Source organism: Triticum dicoccoides, chromosome 5A, assembly GCF_002162155.2.
Source record: "Triticum dicoccoides isolate Atlit2015 ecotype Zavitan chromosome 5A, WEW_v2.0, whole genome shotgun sequence".
In the NCBI taxonomy this organism is placed as follows: Eukaryota; Viridiplantae; Streptophyta; class Magnoliopsida; order Poales; family Poaceae; genus Triticum; species Triticum dicoccoides.
In genome coordinates this window covers 69,149,382-69,158,873 of record NC_041388.1, presented here as the reverse complement: position 1 = coordinate 69,158,873, position 9,492 = coordinate 69,149,382, and positions in this window count along the sequence as shown.

Genomic DNA, 9,492 nt, shown 5'->3' with positions numbered 1-9,492 from the left:
GAACCGCTTTTTCTTCCGTAAAGAATACTCCAAGTCCTCCCACTAAAATTGGCAAGCTTATGTATGTTCCTAAAAATAAGGGTGAATCCTCTAGTAAGGAAAATGCGGATCTCAAATCTATAAGTATTCATCCCAATCTTTTTTCTACCATTAAGGAACCATTTGTTACAAAAGATTTTTTTATCTTGTGCCTAAAAGTTTGATAATTAATAAAAAGAAAGAAATTCCTAAAGATGGTAGATGCCTCATTGAAGAATTACCTACCAAAGATGATTGATACGTCTCCAACGTATCTATAATTTTTGATTGCTCCATGCTATATTATCTACTGTTTTGGACATTATTGGGCTTTATTATCCACTTTTATATTATTTTTGGGACTAACCTATTAACCGGAGGCCCAGCCCAGAATTGCTGTTTTTTGCCTGTTTTAGGGTTTCGAAGAAAAGGAATATCAAACGGAGTCCAAACGGAATGAAACCTTCGGGAACGTGATTTTCTCAACGAACAAGACCCGGGAGACTTGGACCCTATGCCAAGACACAAAAGAGGAGGCCACAAGGTAGGGGGGCGCGCCTACCCCCCTCCCCCAGGCCCGCCCTCCACCCTCGTGGGCCCCCTGTTGCTCCACCGACGTACTCCTTCCTCCTATATATACCTACGCACCCCCAAATGATCAGATACAGAGCCAAAAACCTAATTCCACCGCCGCAACTTTCTGTATCCACGAGATCCCATCTTGGGGCCTGTTCCGGAGCTCCGCGGCTGCCCCTTGGCCGCCTCTCCTCTTCCTCCACTTGGGCCCATAAGGCCCAATAGCCTCCGGGGGGTTCCGGTAACCCCTCCGGTACTCCGGTAAAATCACTGTTTCATCCGAAACACTTCCGATATCCAAACATAGGCTTCCAATATATCAATCTTCATGTCTCGACCATTTCGAGACTCCTCGTCATGTCCGTCATCATGTTCGGGACTCCGAACAACCTTCGTTACATCAAAATACATAAACTCATAATAAAACTATCATCGTAACGTTAAGCGTGCGGACCCTACGGGTTCGAGAACTATGTAGACATGACCGAGACACGTCTCCGGTGAATAACCAATAGCAGAACCTGGATGCTCATATTGGCTCCTACATATTCTATGAAGATCTTTATCGGTCAGACCGCATAACAACATACGTTGTTCCCTTTGTGATCGGTATGTTACTTGCCCGAGATTCGATCGTCGGTATCTCAATACCTAGTTCAATCTCGTTACCGGCAAGTCTCTTTACTCGTTCCGTAATACATTATCCTGCAACTAACTCATTAATTGCAATGCTTGCAAGGCTTAAGTGATGTGCATTACCGAGAGGCCCAGAGATACCTCTCCGACAATCGGAGTGACAAATCCTAATCTCGAAATATGCCAACCCAACAAGTACCTTGGGAGACACCTGTAGAGCACCTTTATAATCACCCAGTTACATTGTGACGTTTGGTAGCACACAAAGTGTTCCTCCGGTAAACGGGAGTTGCATAATCTCATAGTCATAGGAACATGTATAAGTCATGAAGAAAGTAATAACAACATACAAAACGATCGTGTGCTAAGCTAATGGAATGGGTCATGTCAATCACATCATTCTCCTAATGATGTGGCCCCGTTAATGAAATGACAACTCAATTCTATGGTTAGGAAACATAACCATCTTTGATCAACGAGCTCGTCAAAGAGAACAATGTATTTATTTCCTTTGTCTATGTATTCACACATGTATTATGTTTCCGGTTAATACAATTCTAGCATGAATAATGAACATTTATCATGATATAAGGAAATAAATAATAACTTTATTATTGCCTCTAGGGCATATTTCCTTCACTTATAACAACATACATTGTTCTCTTTGTCATCGGTATGTTATTTTCCCGAGATTCGATCGTCGGTATCTCAATACCTATTTCAATCTTGTTACCGACAAGTCTCTTTACTCATTCCGCAATGCACTACCCCGCAGCTAAATCATTGCTTGCAAGGCTGATATGTCTCCAATGTATCTATAATTTTTGATTGCTCCATGCTATATTATCTACTATTTTGGACATTATTGGGCTTTATTATCCACTTTACTATTACTTTTGGGACTAACCTATTAACCGGAGGCCCAACCCAGAATTGCTGTTTTTTGCCTGTTTTAGGGTTTCGAAGAAAAGGAATATCAAACAGAGTCCAAACGGAATGAAACCTTCGGGAACATGATTTTCTCAACGAACAAGACCCGGGAGACTTGGACCCTATGTCAAGGCACAAGAGAGGAGGCCACGAGGTAGGGGGGCACGCCTGCCTACCCCAGGCGCGCCCTCCACCCTCGTGGGCCCTCTATTGCTCTATCGACGTACTCCTTCCTTCTATATATATCCATGTACCCCCAAACGATCAGATACGAAGCCAAAACCCTAATTCCACCGCCGTAACTTTCTGTATCCACGAGATCCCATCTTGGGGCCTGTTCCGAAGTTCCGCCGGAGGGGGCATCGATCACGGAGGGCTTCTACATCAACACCATAGCCCCTCCGATTAAGTGTGAGTAGTTTACCTCAGACCTATGGGTCCATCATTAGTAGCTAGATGGCTTCTTCTCTCTTTTTGGATCTCAATACAATGTTCTCCCCCTCTCTTGTGGAGATCTATTCGATGTAATCTTCTTTTTGCGGTGTGTTTGTTGAGACTGATGAATTGTGGGTTTATGATCAAGTCTATCTATGAACAATATTTGAATCTTCTCTGAATTCTTTTATGTATGATTGGTTATCTTTGCAAGTCTCTTCGAATTATCAGTTTGGTTTGGCCTACTAGATTGGTCTTTCTTGCAATGGGAGAAGTTCTTAGCTTTGGGTTCAATCTTGCGGTGTCCTTTCCTAGTGACAGTAGGGGCATCAAGGCACGTATTGTATTTTTTCCATCGAGGATAACAAGATGGGGTTTTCTTCATATTGAATGAGTCTATCCCTCTACATCATGTCATCTTGCTTAAGGCGTTACTCTGTCTTTAACTTAATACTCTAGATGCATGCTGGATAGCGGTCGATGAGTGGAGTAATAGTAGTAGATGCAGGCAGGAGTCGGTCTACTTGTCTCGGACGTGATGCCTATATACATGATCATGCCTAGATATTCTCATAACTATGCTCAATTCTGTCAATTGCTCAACAGTAATTTGTTCACCCACCGTAGAATACTTATGCTCTCGAGAGAAGCCACTAGTGAAACCTATGGCCCCCGGGTCTATCTTTATCATATTAATCTCCTACTACTTAGTTATTTCCTTTGCTATTTACTTTGCCTTTATTTTACTTTGCATCTTTATCATAAAAATACTAAAAATATTATCTATATCATATCTATCAGATCTCACTCTCGTAAGTGGCCTTATAGGGATTGACAACCCCTATTTGCGTTGGTTGCGAGGATTTATTTGTTTTGTGCAGGTACGAGGGACTCGCGCGTAGCCTCCTACTGGATTGATACCTTGGTTCTCAAAAACTGAGGGAAATACTTACGCTACTTTGCTGCATCATCCCTTCCTCTCCGGGGAAAACCAACACAGTGCTCAAGAGGTAGCAAGAAGGATTTCTGGCACCGTTGCCGGGGAGGTCTTCGCAAAAGTCAACATACCAAGTACCCATCACATACCCTTATCTCCCGCATTACATTATTTGCCATTTGCCTCTCGTTTTCCTCTCCCCCACTTCACCCTTGCCATTTTATTTGCCCTCTCTCTCTATCCTCCCTCTCTTTCTCTTTTTGCCCGCTTGCTTTTTGTTTGCTTGTGTGTTAGTTTTCTTGCTTGTCACGATGGCTCTACCTAAATTTGGTGACCTTCACCTTAAAAGATTAGAAGAAATCGAAAGCAATGTCAGGAGTTTCATGGTCTTGGAATTTGAACATAATAGTTTCTTCAGAAACGAGCTTAAAGAACAGAAAAGTTTTATGAGTTTTATGAATAAAGAGCTTGATGATATGTCTAAAGAATTCAATGGTTTAAGATCCCAAATTGCTCATCTTGAGAAATTAACTGCTGAAATTTCAGATAGTGTCGGGTGGTAGGTGCAACATATGCCAATGGGTGGCTTATCATTGTGGGAACCAATAAGACGTCGCCGATGCCTGGAAGCGGGATGAGGCGAAGACATGCACGCCGGCGAATCTTACCCAGCTTTGGGGGCTCTCTGTGGAGATAACACCCCTACTGCTGCTCTGCGGGGTGTCCGCATGATCGCTAGATGAACAAGTAGCTACACGATGCTCCTTGAGCTGTTTTGTGAGGAGAAGAAGTAGAGCACGGCTAGCCCTCCTCCCCTCTCTATGTGGTGTCCAGAACTAGCTTGGATCAACCCTTTGCATGGGTGTCCCGGGGGGTTTATATAGGCCTACCCCCCGGGGGTACAATGGTAATCCGGCTGGGCGTGGGGCCCAGCTGTCTGTGTCTACACTCGCCGGCTTCTGCGCCGGCTGCTGGGGCCCGCCGATTGGTGGGTCCCGACGGCTGCCGGCTCCTTGGTCCACAGGCAGGCCCCACTGTCCAGGGCCTTGTCGGTGGCTGGTTAATATTGCTCAATCCTGGTGACGAGGGCTTCGCCGAGGTGGGCGTGGCTACAGTGCCGCCGTCCAGCGGGTGATCGCTATAGCCTCATCTCGTCTTGTCTCCTTAATGGGGCGTCTCCTTCGAGGGAGGTGGCAAGCCGGCTATGGAGAGCCGGCTCTGTCTTGGGCCGACTGGGGGAGGCCTGGCCGCCTTCGGGTGTCTCTCTGCCTGAAAGGGCCCACCGCCCGTGGGCCACACTAGCAGCCCGTCATGGATGGCATCAGGGTTAACGTGGCGATAGTGCCGCGCCGGACGGGTCATGGCCACCCGTACGACGCACTGTGCCAGGCGTGCTTCAGGATTTGGGGGTGGTAGGATTTACTGTAGCCACGCCCCATCACATCGCCGTTATGTGGATGCAGACTTCGAAGGTACGATCTTGACCGCTTTGTGGGAGCCGGCTTCTTGCAGTCGGCCTTCTCGCGACCGGCTTCTCGGAGCCGGCCCTCCCGCGGCTTTCTTCATGAGGGCTAAAGTCGGGTCGCCTTCCGATAGCCGGCCTGGGAGACAGCCGGCAAGGGGAAGGCGGCCCCACGTCTTGGATTCTTGAGGGCCGGATCGGCTCGTAATTTTTTCAGAAGGGCCAGGGGGAGCCGGCTAGGCTACCCGTGGTCATTTACTCCGACAGTAGTCCCCGAAGCTGATCGAGCTTCTAGACTGACAAAGGGACGAGAAGCTTGGTCAGCTTCCTATCCTGAGGGGCCGGCTTTGCTTGTGCGCGCCGCCTTCAGAAAGCCCCGTTCCTCGTAGGCGGGAACGCGGGTCGGCCTACGAGCTGACCGTGCGCCATCACGCGGGCCACGTGGCAAGGAAATCCTGCCAACGCACGTGCGCGACAAGACGCCGCCGCAGACCCGGGCCCGCCACTCCCAGGCCTCGGCCCGAGCGCGGATCTTCTGCGCCCACACGGACCGCTCGCCTTCCCGCGTTGGTTTTATTACGCCATCAGGGTGCAGTAATCGCGGGACGTGGGGGAGTGGGCGCAGTTGATCCCCACGTTCCCCCACGCCACGCCTCCTCGGCTCCGCCGCGCGGGTCTATAAGTAGGGGGAGGAGGGGGAGCTGCAGAGTCTCGCATGCTCTCCCTCGCTCCGCCCCTTGTCGCCTTCCTTCTTCTTCCTTCTGCCGCCGCAGCAACCCATTGCCGCGCTGTTCCACCGCCGGACCTCTTGGCTCCCTTGGTCCCGCCGTAGCGGGGTCGTGCACGTCTCCGCCGTCGCATCGTCTTGCTCCTCGCCACGTCGCTCCCATGGCGCCGTTGAGCTCGTGGGATGGCTCCAACGTCCACGAGGACCACGTCGAGTTCCTCCGCCGGACGCGGCACCTGCCGGGCGAGAACTTCGTGCGGGTTCGTCAAGCGCCGGCGAGGGAGATTTCGCCGGCACCGGAGGAGGGCGAGCGGGTGATCTTCCGCTCGCACTGCCTACACGGCTTCGGCCTCCCGGCGAGCGGATTCCTTCAAGCCTTCCTTGAATTCTACCACCTCCAGCCGCATCACCTCACGCCCAACGCGGTGATGCTGCTGTCGGCTTTCGTCACCCTATGCGAGGGCTTTCTTGGGGTTCTCCCCACGCTCGAGCTCTGGGGGGAATTCTTCCAGAGCAAGCTCGGCACCGTCGTCGCGGGCGTGCCCGCCCCCTGCGGAGCCTTCATTGCCATGAGGCGGGCGAGCGAGAACAATCCGTTCCCGCCCATCCCGCTGATCCAGTCGGTGAAGCTCTGGCAGAAGTCCTACTTTTACGTGAAGAACGTCGCCCCGCAAGGCGACTACATCAACCTGCCGGCTTACGTAGCCGGCCCGCCGGCTGGGAGGCAACCTTCGTGGAGCTACCGGGCCAGGTCGCTGTCTCAGGCCGGGAACGCAGCCGTCTCTCGGCTCCGGGTGATGATCCAGTCGGAGGGCCTGACTGGAGCCGACTTGGTGGCCGCCTTTGTGGAGCGTCGGGTACTTCCGCTCCAAGGCCGGCCTCACATGATTTGCCAGATGAGCGGCCGCTTCGACCCATGGCGGCTAAGCACCAGGGAGATGCCTCATGCAGAGGTGTCTTACATGGTGAACTACATCTCCAACTGCAAGCTCGCCGAGGACTGGCGATACAGCAAGGAGCCGTATTCTCGCACCAACCCTCCGCCTGCCGTAAGTTTTTCTTCTTTTCTTCCTTTTTGTAGCCGGCCTCATGATAGCCGACCTCTGATTAGTTGGTTTGCCTTTAGCAGTACCCTCTTCTTCCGCCGACAGCCGGGGCCGCAGGGGTAGAATGCCAACTCCTCCCCGGCCGCACGGTGGACGACACCGACGATCCGGACCTGGGAGCGGCCGCCATGGAAGACGCCATCGTGGGGGAAGGCGACGAGGCCGGAGGCGCGGGGCTCGGGGCTCGGGGCCGGCTTCGAGGACTGGCCGAACGACGACGAGGTCGAAGCCGCCCCGCACCGCCAGCCGGCGCTTGATCATCAAGGCACGGGCCCGTCTACCGTGCCGGCTGCCCGTGGCGGCGCGCAGAAGCGCCGGGCCGCGTCGACCTTCTTCGGCAGCCGGCCGAAGAAATCCAAGGCTTCTACGGCGGCGACCAAGCGGGATGAGGCGGCCATGAAGGCGGCCCGATTCCGCAAGGCGGTGAAACAGCCGCAGGCGATCTCGGCGTAAGTCGTCGAACGTCTTGTGTATATATATTTTTTGTTGTCCTTTTCTATTGAAGCTCTTCTAAACCTTTCTTTGCTCGCCGGACAGGGCACCGCTTTCCCTTGAGCGGGGTCCTGGCGGCTCCGTAGTCGGGCCGACTGGAGGGTCTTCAGGCTCCCGCCGCGTGGATCCCCGCGCCGACCTTAGGGAGGCCACGGAGTGGAACGCACGGGAAGCGCGGGAGGAGCGGGAGGCGGCGGAGCGAAGGACCGCCCAGGCGGCGAAGGAGCAGGCCGACGCAGCGGCCAAGGCCCGGGCGGAGGCGGCAGTCGCGGAGACGAAGGCGGAGGCCTCGCACAACCAGCCTCCGCTGCTCGTCGTTCCCCTCCGCGCAGTGGCCCCCGACATCCCCGTGCCCCCGTCGGAGGAGGTCGACCAAGACCCGCTGGTGATGGAGAGGAGGGAGGACCACGTGATCTTCGTGGAGGGGGCGCCGCAGGTGGCGCTGACTGGAGCGGGCCAAAGCGGCCAATCAGCCGCGGCGCCAGAGCAGCCGGCCGGGGGTGAGCCGGAGGCAGGGGCCGGCCTCGAGGTGCAGCCGGCATTGCGCCGGCGCGCAGGGGGAGGCACCTCCGCGCCGGAGCCGCACCGAGCTGCGGGCACCAGCCAGACGGCAGAGGCCCTGGAGGCGGCCAGCGCTAGCACATCCGAGTGGACTCCCAGCGGGGGGGACGGGCGAGCTGAACGCGGCGGCCCAGGAGGTTCGGAACCGGCTTCAAGCCCAGGCCGCCTCGCTGCAGCGATACACCCAAGAGTTCCTCGTGACGCGGGCCGTCATCCCGGTGAGTCTTCTGGCCTTGGTTGTTTTGCTCTTTTTGATTTCTTCCGTGGGGGCGCGTCAGCGCACCCACTGGGTGTGGTCCCCGAGTTCCGAGTCGGCTGCTGCGCAGGAGGCTTGGAACTTACTAGGTCCTGAAACTATCTTATTCTCGCCTCTTGTCTTATCTTCCAGGAGTATCATAACCTCCGCGCTGCTGCCTTCAACTCCCGGGCTCAGGAGCTGGGCCGGAGAACCGAAGACCTGACCAGCAGCCGGAGTGCGTGCTTGGTTTCGTTCATCTCCTGTGGGGGCGCGTCAGCGCACCCACTGGGTGTAGTCCCCGAGATTCGGGCCGACTGCTGAGCAGCCGGGTCGGATCTTCCTTGACGACTTCTTCCTTATTGATTTTTCCTTTGTCTTCATGCTTGCAGGAGCCAATGCTGACTTGAGGGGGCAGCTCAGCGGGGCCCAGGCCGCCCTTCGCGCCAAGGAAGCCGAGTACAACGCCTTGGTCCTGGAGCATGACCGCCTGGCCAAGAAGTTGGCCGACCAGGAGGAGAGCCACAAGGCGGCCCTGAAGAAGGCGCAGGACAGCAAGGACGCCCTGAAGGCCGAGTTCGAGACCGAAGCGGCGGGCTGGGCTGAGGTGAAGCAGGCGCTGAGCGAGGGCTTCGGTCGTATCGAGGATCTGATCGATGGTAAGCCGCCTTCTTCACTCCTCGCTTGTCCCTTGATCCCTGATTTGTGTTCTGACTTGTGCTGCTTTTTGTTCTCTGTGCAGACTACTTTCCTGGCTACTCCGTCTTTGCCACCCAAACCATCAAGGCCCATCACGAGGCGCGCCGGCAGGCGGGGCTGAAATCGCGCCGGACGCGAGCCGGACGCTTGAGGAGCAACTCTTGGCGGTCCAAGCCCGGCTGCAGTCGGCTCACCGTATGCTCCGCCGCCTCCAGCGCACCGGGGCGCAGGTGTTGGCCGCCCTCTAGCCAGGCGAGACGATTCCCCGTACCCCGAGTTGGACTGCCGACTGGCTGGAGGTTGCGGTTGGCCGCTTCGAGGCCTGAAAGGCATCGGCAGCCCGACTTGGAGCTGGGCGGGCGCTGGAGTTCGTCCGAGCTTGGTATCCGGGGCTGAACCTAGACCAGCTGCGCACCTGGCGGCTGGAGGCCGACGAGGAGATGGAGGAGGTGCGGCCGGCTATCGCTCAGCACGCTTCGATGATCGCCGAGTGCACTGACATCAGCGTCTTCGCTCCTGAAATTAATGACGACGGTGTTGCCCAGCCGGAGGAGTGGTTCGGGCTGGACCTGGCAGCGGGTGAGGACTCGGCAGAGGAGATCGCCTCCAGCGATGAAGGCAAAGACAACGAAGGAGAGGAAGGCGAAGACGTTGAGCCGGCCGGTGAAGCGGCCAGCC